General features: G+C 43.2%; 1 protein-coding gene across 5 annotated transcripts in view; it reads right to left on the bottom strand.

Moving 5' to 3' along the window:
* The window catches only part of TANC2 (tetratricopeptide repeat, ankyrin repeat and coiled-coil containing 2), a 315,530-nt gene that overhangs the window by 180,488 nt on the left and 122,947 nt on the right, over window positions 1-12,095 (bottom strand). The gene's annotated exons all lie outside the window — the stretch shown is intronic.

Below are 12,095 nucleotides of genomic sequence, written 5' to 3'. Positions count from 1 at the left end.
AAGAAAAAGGTCCAATATGAGTTGATTAGGATCATAAAGAAAAGTAATTCTTTTTTTAATATTTATTTGTTTTCCCTTTTGTTGCCCTTGTTTTTATTGATGTCATCGTTGTTGGATAGGACAGAGAAATGGAGAGAGGGGAAAACAGAGAGGGGGAGAGAAAGACAGACACCTGCAGACCTGCTTCAGCGCTTGTGAAACGACTCCCCTGCAGGTGGGGAGCCAGGGGGTCGAGCCGGGATTCTTAACGCCGATCCTTGCACTTCACGCCACCTGCGCTTAACCCACTGCACTACCACCCGACTCCCCCAAAGAAAAGTAATTCTTAGGGGCCAGGTGGTGGTGCACCTGGTTAAGCACTCACATTATAGTGTGCAAGGCCCCAGGTTCAAGCCGCTGGTTCCCACCTTCAGGGGGAAGTTTCATGAGTGGTGGAGCAGGGCTGCAGATGTCTCTCTCCCTCTACCTCCCTCTCCCCTCTCAATTTCTCTCTATCCAATAATAAGTCAATAAAATTAAAGAGAAGAAAAGTAATTCTAATATAAGCTCACATTCAGTTTTATATAGTTACAGGACTACAAAATGAGGAAAATGGGGCTGGGTGGTGGCACACCTGGTTGAATGCACATGTGACAATGTGCAGAGACCAGGGTTTGAGTCCCTGGTCCCCACCTGCAGGGGAAAGCTTTGTGAGTGGTGAAGCAAGGCTGCAGGTGTCTCTCTGTCTCTCTCCCTCTCTATCTCCCCCTTCCCTCTTGATTTCTGGCTGACTCTATCCAATAAATACATAAAGATAATTAAAAACGAGGAAAGTAAAGTAGACGCAAAGCCATCCTGACAATGGACATATCTTAAATGAAGACCCTGATGAGCAGGTGTGGTGATGTGAGAAAGAGGAGGTTCACTTCTTCACATAACTCTAAAGAGGTGAATCACAAAGACACACATTTCTGTCCATGAGACATGGAAGTCATGGCTGAAACTACTCATCAAAGAATAGGCTATAGCATAAAGCTTGCCATCACTGAAAAGTAAACTGGCTTATTCACATAGAAGATTCACTGCTATTGTCTGGAACACAGAAATGGCCCAATAAACATTACTATTACTTGAACTTTTAGTAAAACTTCCCTATAAAGTCATCTTGGCTCTGCTGACTCTTAGAAATCTCTGATTTCTATAGTTACTAGGCTAATTTTATTATTTTTCTTTTCTTATTAGTGATTTAATAATGATTGTAGGATAAGAAGTGTAATATTCCACACAGATCCCACCAGAAGAGCTCCATATCCCATCCCTTCCACTGGAAGCTCCCCTTTTCTTTAAGCCTCTGGGAGCATGGACCCAGGGTCATTATGGGGAGCAGAAGGTGGGAGTTCTGGCTTCTGTCATTGCTTCTCCACTGGACATGGACTTCAGCAGTTATTTTAAAAGTTTACTTAAATAATCTTTTCTTCCCTGGGCACTGGGGCACCAAACATGTACTGATTCCACAACTCGCAGGCTGATTTTTTCACATTTAAAAACATTTTTGATAGAGACAGAAAGGAAGAGCAATGAAAGAGAAACAGCGGCAGCACTGCTCTGCCGCCGGTGGAGCCCCCCAGCCCTAGGATGCCCCCACGTGGTGCCCGGGCTCCCGCGCAGGACCACTTTATTTCACTACTTGTTTGGCTTCATGGTATACAGTCAAGTCTTTAACACGCAGGCACAGTTTCTCATCTTCCCTTGACTGGGGTCTAGGAGACACACCACGACTTAATGTCACTTCACCCTGCCCCTTTCCCTCCTTCATAGAGCCCTTTGCTTTGGCGCAATACACTACTGCATCTAGTTCAAATGCCCTTGCACATTTTCGCTTACTGGCCTTTTCTTCTTAAGTTTCAGCTATAAATGAGATGATAGAGTATGGGTCTTTTTCTTTCCAGCTGGCCTCATTTACCTGATGCCCCAAAGCTCTGATGGTAAGGCACTGCCCAACTGCGTGAGTAGCCAGGCCCCCACTAATTCATTCTTCAATTTCATCTATAGTTTGTTTGTTTTTCATCATTTCTAGATGAAAAAAAAGCAAAAACCCTTACTATGGAGCTGCACACCTAATCCTCATGTGATACACGGCGGTATCAGTGCCCCGTCATGCTCTGCAGGTGACAAGCAAAAACCCTTACTATGGAGATGCACACCTCATCCTCATGTGATACACGGCAGTATCAGTGCCCCGTCTTCTTCTGCAGGTGACAAGCAAAAACCCTTACTATGGAGCCGCACACCTCATCCTCATGTGATACACAGTAGTATCAGTGCCCCATCTTGTTCTGCAGGTGACAAGCAAAAACCCTCATGTGATACACAGTAGTATCAGTGCCCCATCTTGTTCTGCAGGTGACAAGCAAAAACCCTTACTATGGAGCTGCACACCTCATCCTCATGTGATACACGGCGGTATCAGTGCCCCGTCTTGCTCTGCAGGTGACAAGCAAAAACCCTTACTATGGAGCTGTACACCTCATCCTCATGTGATACACAGTAGTATCAGTGTCCCGTCTTGCTCTACAGGTGACAAGCAAAAACCCTTACTATGGAGCTGCATACCTCATCCTCATGTGATACACGGCGGTATCAGTGTCCCCGTCTGGTTCTGCAGGTGACAAGCAAAAACCCTTACTATGGAGCTGCACATCTCATCCTCATGTGATACATGGTGGTATCAGTGCCCCGTTTGTTCTACAGGTGACAAGCAAAAACCCTTACTATGGAACTGCACACCTCATCCTCATGTGATACACAGTAGTATCAGTACCCCGTCTTGCTCTACAGGTGACAAGCAAAAACCCTTACTATGGAGCTGCACACCTCATCCTCATGTGATACACAGTAGTATCAGTGCCCCGTCTGGTTCTGCAGGTGACAGGCAAAAACCCTTACTATGGAGCTGCATACCTCATCCTCATGTGACACACGGCGGTATCAGTAAAAACCCTTACTATGGAGCTCAACACCTCATCCTCATGTGATACATGGCGGTATCAGAACCCCGTCTTGCTCTGTAGGTGACAAGCAAAAACCCTTACTATGGAACTGCACACCTCATCCTCATGTGATACACAGTAGTATCAGTGTCCAGTCTTGTTCTGCAGGTGACAAGCAAAAACCCTTACTATGGAGCTGCACACCTCATCCTCATGTGATACACGGCGGTATCAGTGCCCCATCTTGTTCTGCAGGTGACAAGCAAAAACCCTTACTCTGGAGCTGCACACCTCATCCTCATGTGATACACAGTAGTATCAGTGTCCCGTCTTGCTCTGCAGGTGACAAGCAAAAACCCTTACTATGGAGCCACACACCTCATCCTCATGTGATACACAGTAGTATCAGAACTCCGTCTTGCTCTGCAGGTGACAGGCAAAAACCCTTACTATGGAGCTGCATACCTCATCCTCATGTGACACACGGCGGTATCAGTAAAAACCCTTACTCTGGAGCTGCACACCTCATCCTCATGTGATACACGGCAGTATCAGTGTCCCGTCTTGCTCTGCAGGTGACAAGCAAAAACCCTTACTATGGAGCTGCACACCTCATCCTCATGTGATACACAGTAGTATCAGTGCCCAGTCTTGCTCTTCCCACGTCTATGCTCAACCGGACCTGCCAATATACGTGGATATCTTCGCCCACCCTGTCCAACGCTTGATGTCTCGTTACCCAATCTGGTCCCCTACGCCTACACTGAACTTCTCTGTTCCAGACTCTTGGAAACAGAGTTGGCAGTCAGCTGAGGTCAAGAACAAACACCTCATCACAGACCCCTGCGAGCGTCCACCCGGCTTTGACCTAGCACGTTATGATCGGGCCCTCCTCAATCGCTATCGAAGAGGCCATGGCCGGTGCGCCGCTATGTTCCATCGCTGGGGAGCCAGAGACGACCCGAACTGCCCCTGCGGCTCCAGACAGACTATGACCCACATAGTCAACGACTGCCACCTCTCCAGATTCAAAGGAGGTCTCGAAACTTGACATCAGGCTCAACCTGACGCTGTTGACTGGCTACGGAAGAAGGGCAAACGCTAGAAGAAGAAGTCGTCACCCTGTCTCCAGAAAACTTACTTATTTTACATGGTTAACTGGCTTTCACAGAACTAAATCACTGCTGGAAAAATAATGACAAATAATTAGAAAAAAGTGTGTACCTTTGATTCATTTACTAATAAGGCAAATGCAGAGTGAAAGTGTGAACATTACCTTTGGGAACTGCGATGATTTCTAAAAGGGGTTCATTTAATATGATTTCATTACTAAAAGGAATCCATTGCAGCACAGAAGCTAAAATGATTCCAACAATAAACCACAGTGTAGCGGCTAGGTGGATCCTGCATCGTGACAGTTTATTTGGGCAACCTGACTTATAAAAGAAAATCACCGATAAGACTTCAATGTTTATGCTAAATGGATTAGTCAAAATAGCATCACTATCAGAATTGTGAGGTACTTAGAATTACCAATAGGAATCACTGGTTCATCCCAAAGTACCAAAGCACTGTGAGGAACATAAAGAAAATAAAGGAACAAACTATCAGTTTGCTGAGAAGGTTCACAAGACATAGTAAGAGACTAGCCATTTAGAGAGCTACCTCACCAACAATATATCACTGGTCTCAGTTAATACAAAAAAAAAAAAAAAACGGGCGGTTGGGCGGTAGCGCAGCGGGTTAAGCTCAGGTGGCGCAAAGCGCAAGGACTGGCTCAAGGATCCTGGTTCGAGCTCCCGGCTCCCCACCTGCAGGGGCATCACTTCACAGGTGGTGAAGCAGGTCTGCAGGTGTCTGTCTTTCTCTCCCCTCTCTGTCTTCCCCTCCTCTCTCCATTTCTCTTAACTTGTGTTCTTATACTCCTCTGGCTGGAAAGACAAAAATCGACATGTCTCAGATGCCTTGAGTTGAACCATAGGCATGTGGCCTCTCAGCTGCACCTTCCCATTACAATGAAGAAATCGAAGAAAGCCACATGTTGGGAGATCTGAGTTCCTGGGAGTCACGAAGCTGAGCATCTGCTTCCTCCGAGATAACTGGCAGGCAGTGCTACTGCTTTAGGCTTACAAGGAGCAGGAATTCCAGGGTGCATCATTCAGACCCTCACACAGACTCGCCAAGCAATCATATGCCTTCAGTACATGTCTCTCTGTGTAGATGGGGCAAATACTTTTCTTAGTTTCTTTATTAGGGAATTAATGATTTACAGTTGACAGTAAAATGCAGTAATTTGTACATGCATAACATAGGCTCCAGATCACATCAAGTTGATGGGGTTTACAGTCAACAAGACGTATACACCTTTCCCATATCTGGGAGCTACTATCTTCCCTGATGCAGCTTTCTGGTCCTTTTTCCAGCCATGACATCGTCTCCCCAGAAAATAACTTGGATCCACCTGCATATCAGATTTCAGGCTCGGGTTTTATCAGTGTTTCCTTTTTATAAATAAAATAAAATAAAAAATTAAAAAATGGTGATTTCACCATTTTCAGCCCATCTTGGAGGGAGCTTAAAGGAATCATGCTAAGTGAGATAAGTCAGAAACTGAAGGATGCATATGGGATGATCTCACTCACAGACAGAAGCTGAAAAACAAGATCAGAAGGGAAAACACTAAGCAGAATCTGGACTGGAGTTGGTGTATTGCACCAAAGTCAAAGACTCTGGGGTGGGGGGGTGGGTTCAGGTCCTGGAACAGGATGGCAGAGGAGGACCTGGGGGGGGGGGGGGGCGTTGTATTTTTGTATGGAAAACTGAGAAATGGTATGCATGTACAAACTATTGTATTTACCGTCAACTGTAAAACATTAATGCCCCAATATAGAAATAATTTTTTAAAAATTGCAGTCTTAAAGTGAAAAGGAGTATCTTGTAGGAGGTCTTAACTGATTACAGTGAGACAATGAAATGGAAACTGAGAGTTTACAAAGAGTTTTTATAAGTAATTTGTGATAATGTATAATTCTGTCGAAAAGTAATGTCATAGTTTCTTTTCTTCTCTTTTAACTTTATTTATTTAATTTGGTAGGACAGAGAGAAGTTGAGAGGGAGGGGTACTGAGAAATTGAGAGAGATGGGGAGAGAGACAGAGAAATGCCTGTAGCACTGCTTCACCACTTACAAAGATTTACCCTGTAGCTGGGGACAGTGTGTGGAACCTTGGTGGAGCAAAGCTGTAGGAGTCTCTTTCCCTTTCTCTGGGCCTTCTCTACTACCTCTTCCTCGCCCTCAGTTTCTGGCTCTACAGAGAGAAAAAAACAAACCCAGAAGCATCAAGAGGAGAGGATTCATCAGCAGGCACTGAGGCCCAGCAATAACCCTGGTGGCAACTAAATTTTTAAAAATTATATTTAAAAATAGGAGGAAATTATAGCAGGCAAATAAAAATAAGAGTAGTGAAAAATGAGGTGAGAGAGTAAAGGAGAAAAGAGCGAAAATATACAATGGTTTGGGTGCCTTCAATATCTAACAGCTGTGTCTTCTCTCCTAAGGTGGAATATCACTCTGCAGTTTGACTTTTCATGCTAATAAGAATTTCGAGTCATCAAGAAAAGGTTAGGTTAAGTCCAATATTAAGGCAAATACAACATAAAATAAATTTTTGAAAGCTCTCTTCCAAAACATTTAAAATATATTTTTAATATTTATTTATTCCCTTTTGTTGCCCTTGTTGTTTTATTGTTGTAGTTATTATTGACGACCCGAACTGCTCCTGCAGCTACAGACAGACTATGACCCACATAGTCAACGACTGCCACCTCTCCAGATTCAAAGGAGGTCTCGAAACTTTACATCAGGCTCAACCTGACGCTATTGACTGGCTACGGAAGAAGGGCAAACGCTAGAAGAAGTGCTGGACAGGACAGAGAGAAATGGAGAGAAGAGGAGAAGACAGAGAGGGGGAGAGAAAGCCACCTGCAGACCTGCTTCACCGCCTGTGAAGTGACTCCCCTGCAGGTGGGGAGCTGGGGGCTCAAAACGGGATCCTTAAGCCGGTCCTTGCACTATATGTCACATGCGCTTAACCCGCTGCGCTACCGCCCAACTCCCTTCTAAAACATTTTAAGGTTTAAAATATACGTTATGTGGTCCGGAGGTGGCGTAGTGGATAAGGCATTGGACTCTCAAGCATAAGGTCCTGAGTTCAATCCCTGGCAGCACATGTACCAGAGTGATGTCTGGTTCTTTCTCTCTCTCCTATCATTTTTTATGAATAAATAAATAAAATCTTTTTAAAAAATTATATGTTATAACTAATGTTGATTTAGAGAAAGAAGCTCCGGGTCCAGGCAGATAGCATAGTGATTTGAGACTAGGAAGTCCCCCCTTACCACAACACACCAGAGCTGGGCGGTGCTCTGGTAAACAAGCAAGCAAGCAGTCACTGGGGCCAGCAAAATATCTGGGCACAAGCCAGGCTGGTGCTTCATGCGCTTCGGGAGCTGAGGCTCCCAAAGAGAGCCACCACAGTTCTCACAAGTCTTATGCAAGTTCGGGCAGCTGTGGTTTCTTTCCCTCTCGTGCATACCTTTCTGTCTCTCTCTGAAAAAAGTTAGTCTGGAGTGCTAAAGCCCCAGAGCTGACCAAAGAAAAAGGAAACAAAAGTTCTTACTTAGTGCCAGAATAAAACAATTCTCTAAAGCAAACTGCTCAGAGCAGAGCTTCTCAAAATTAAGCAAGCCAAGTCGATTGCTAAAAATACAGACTCCTGGGGTCCAGATTTCATGAGAAATGTTGTATGTTTTACATTGGGTTCTAGTTCTCCCCCACCGAGAGAATTAGATCAGTCCAGTTAGTTTCGCGGGCCTGCTTGGCCCCGCCCCAAGGAACCCCGAGAGAGGGTTCCTGGGTTCGAGAGTTAGGGAGAGTGCTTGCGAGAGGGGTTCCTGGGTTCGAGAGTTAGGGAGAGTGCTTGCGAGAGGGGTTCCTGAGTCTGAGAGTTAGGGAGAGTGCTTGCGAGAGGGGTTCCTGAGTTGGAGAGTCAGAGAGAGTGCTTGTGCCGCCACAAAGAGACAGCCGAGTTCTGTTTGGTGATTAGTTTGTCTTAGTTTGTGAATCGTTGTTCCTGAATAAAGAAATACAGCTGCCCTGCCCAGCCGTTGTCTCCGCGTCTCTGTTACCCGCCGTGAAGCCAGCCGGCCGGCAAGAGCCTCCGAATTTTAACAACAAGAAAAATCTCTGAAGTGGGATGGATTCAGTGAATGTGGGTGTTCAGGAATGTGCATTTGCAGGAAGTACTCCAGTACTCCTAATGTAGTACTCTGAGGTACTCCAGTATTCCTAATGAAATACTCTGAGGTACTCCAGTATTCCTAATGTAGTACTCTGAGGTACTCCAGGACTCCTAGTGAAGTACTCTGAAGTACTCCAAATGTAGTACTCTGAGGCACTCCAGTATTCCTAATGAAGTACTCTGAGGTACTCCAGGACTCCTAGTGAAGTACTCTGAAGTACTCCAGTACTCCTAATGTAGTACTCTGAGGTACTCCAGTATTCCTAATGTAGTACTCTGAGGTACTCCAGGACTCCTAATGAAGTACTCTGAGGTACTCCAGGACTCCTAGTGAAGTACTCTTGAGGTACTCCAGTACTCCTAATGTAGTACTCTGAGGTACTCCAGTATTCCTAATGTGGTACTCCAGGACTCCTAATGAAGTACTCTGAGGTACTCCAGGACTCCTAATGTAGTACTCTGAGGTACTCAGTATTCCTAATGTAGTACTCTGAGGTACTCAGTATTCCTAATGTAGTACTCTAAAGTACTCCAGGACTCCTAGTGAAAGTGATCCAGGGACCACATACTGAGAAAAACTGAATTTGACAAAAAGAATTTCACATAGAAGGGGCTGGGTGATGGTGAACCTGGTTGAGCACACATGTTATACAGTGTGCAAGGATCTGGGTTCTAGTCCCCGGTCCCCACCTTCAGGGGGAAAGCTTTGCAAGTGGTGAAGCAGGGCTGCATGTGTCTCTCTGTCTCTCTCTCCCCTTCTCAATTTCTGGCTGTCTCTATCCAATAAATAAATAAAGATAATTCAATTTTTTTTAAATTTCACATAGGTAAGGATTTTACTAATGAAATTAATAAGCATAATCTTCCCCCTCCTTTATTTATTTCTTTTTTATGCATTTGTGGGTGCTGGAGAGGGCAATACATTAGAAAAGGTATAACTCATTTCATGTTTATTAGTAATGCCTCATGTATTAGATATTTCAATTTTCATGGCAAACATGAATTCTATCTTGGGGGGGATGAAAAAGGACTAAAGACAGGGTTCAGGATGCTGTGCAGACACCTATCACAGGGAGAAGTGAAACTGAACCTATGTGTTAACAAGTGAACTGTAAGCCAATAATCCCCCAGTAAAATGACTGGGAAAAGCAAGAAAGTATGTTTTTATCACTTCTGAATCAAAGAGGAAATAAATTCATAAGGAAGGATGGGTGTGAAGCTGCAATATTACACCTTTTTCACTTCTAAGATAAAAAAAAGGTAGCCTTGGAGCCCCACCTTCCCAGAGCCCTGCCCCACTAGGGAAAGAGAGAGGCAGGCTGGGAGTGTGGATCCACCTGTCAACACCCATGTCCAGTGAAGAAGCAATTACAGAAGCCAGACCTTCCACCTTCTGCACCCCACAATGATCCCTGGGTCCATACTCCCAGAGGGACAGAGAATAGGGAAGCTATCAAGGGAGGTGATGGGATAGAGAGTTCTGGTGGTGGAAACTGTGTGGAGTTGTACCCCTCTTATCCTATGGTCTTGTCAGTATTTCCATTTTATAAATAAAAAAATTTTTTTAAATAGACACATATCAGTTTAGGAACTGGATAAACTACTTTGACAGTCATGAAACCAAGAATGAGCTTACAGAAACCTATGAAGCATTTTGTAAGATTCAATGTATGTCTGCTTGCCGTCACCATTAAAATAGGGCAGTTGCATTATTTTTTGTCTCTGTTGGATGATGTCACTTGTGGGCAGAACTTGAGAAGCAAGAACAGAAAATACATGTAGAAATACAAAACTTTGCACCAAAGCAAAGGACTCTGGCGAAGGGGGAGGGCTGGGGAGAGCACTTTGGGACCCTGGTACAGGTCACTGGGAAAGGACCCAAGTTGTAGGTGATAGTGTTTTGCAGATACCTGTCATTGGGAGATCCCAGGGAGACGAAAAACTACCTATGTGCCAACAACTGAACTGTAAACCATTCACAATCCCAATAAAATGATAAAAAAGATAAAAAATTAGTTTTCCAATAATTATCTCAAGACTAAGTTTTCACATTATCAAAAGTAAAAATGAGAAAAGTAACACTTATCCAACTTTATTGTAGGTTAGGTTGCATATTCAAGAAACCTTACTATAGGGTGGGGTTGGGGGAAGCTAGCTAGCATAATGGTTCTGCAAAGAGACTCATGCCTGAGGCTCTGAAGTCCCAGGTTCAATCCCCCACACCACCAGAAAGCAGAGCTGAGCAGAGGTCTGGTAAATAAAATTAACTAATTAATTAAAAAGAAAAGAAACTGGCTCTTAAAATTGAGATTCTGATTTTTTTTTAAATAGAAAAAAAAAAAAAAGGAAACCTTACTATGTCTTCATACTAACCATATTTTTTCCCTAAAGATAAAGTTAGAGCATTGTTGTTTTCTGTAAAGAAGTTTTAAATAATAAAATTCACTACAATACATCTGGATTCCAGTGCCTCCCCCATACAGGGCAATTACTCCTGCATAAAGAACAGATAAACACACCGATACATATCAGACTGTGTAAACTACATTCTGTGTAAGCTTTTCTAAATGTCTAATAGCTTTGAGTGACTTCCCAGGATGTCTCAGTCACCAGTCAGTGTTCTCATAGTGGAATGAATGAATGAATTACTGTCCCTTGGCTAATTATCACATTTTCAGAAGTATGCTGAGGGGCTTTATGATATTATGAACAAAAACATCTTGGAAAGAGCACTGAGTAAGAACCTAGGGAGCTGTGGCAACTCTTCTACCACCGAGAATGGGAGTCAGCAGTGTGTACTTACACACACTTTCCATGCTTCTCACAGGCGCGACAGCCAAGTAAGCGAAGGAAAATGGATGTGCACGCAAACGCGGCCTCGCTTTCCTGTACTTCTTAGTCCATTTGCTATAATTTCTGTTAAGACCATACGAAGTGAGTGGGTAAATTAAATTCTCTGAACCTCAATTTCTTTTACTAGTAAAATGAGATAAATTTGGAGCTTAAAGGTCGAGAGAATAATATTAGCACTGACAGATTTCTAGTCAGATTACCTTGAGCAATACGCTTTAAGACTTAATTTACTTATTTGTAAATCAGAGATAAATGGGAATATGTAAACTTGTACATGTTTGTCACTCAACACTTCACTGCTGTAACCTTTTTCTTCTTCCTCTATAAATTCTCAAGCCCAATCACATAAAGTTTATTTTACTTTTAGATACCAGAAGAAAACAAAAATGCTACTAGGCACTTTACTGACTTTTACACAAGAATCAGGTATTTAGTGATGTCTAAAGACAACACACCATGCAGAAAGGGAACGACACTAGTTCTTTCTGCAATGTGTAAAAGGAACAATTTATGCACTGTAGTACTGAGTAAATACTATTATTCCAATGAAATGCAAAGTACATAAACTGAAAATTTCAGTCTATCTAAGATCTAGATGGAGATCAAGACATTGTATGTTTATTTCCTTTGCTCTTGATTTGTCATGATAAATCTTGTCTTGTTTAATGCCAGACACAAAGAAAGTGATCATTATGTCCTTTGAAAATGAACTGCCTTCATGAACTCAAACCTATCAACTGTAGTCGAGTTACTGATATTGATAATGTACTGAGCATGCTGAAAGAAATCCACTAAAATAACAGCTTGCACATTCTCACACATAAGTGGTCGTTAGACATTAAAAATTCTTCCCCCAAAATGAAAGTTCACTTAAAATGGTTCTAACCCTAACAACTCAGTCAGAATGTGTTATCCATATTGTGAGATCCTATTCAAGTCAATGCAGTCTACAATTTATGAGCTACAGAAAATGT

Source organism: Erinaceus europaeus, chromosome 12, assembly GCF_950295315.1.
Source record: "Erinaceus europaeus chromosome 12, mEriEur2.1, whole genome shotgun sequence".
NCBI lineage: Eukaryota > Metazoa > Chordata > Mammalia > Eulipotyphla > Erinaceidae > Erinaceus > Erinaceus europaeus.
Note: the sequence above shows the minus strand (reverse complement) of the source record. Positions and strands in the feature narration are given on the sequence as shown.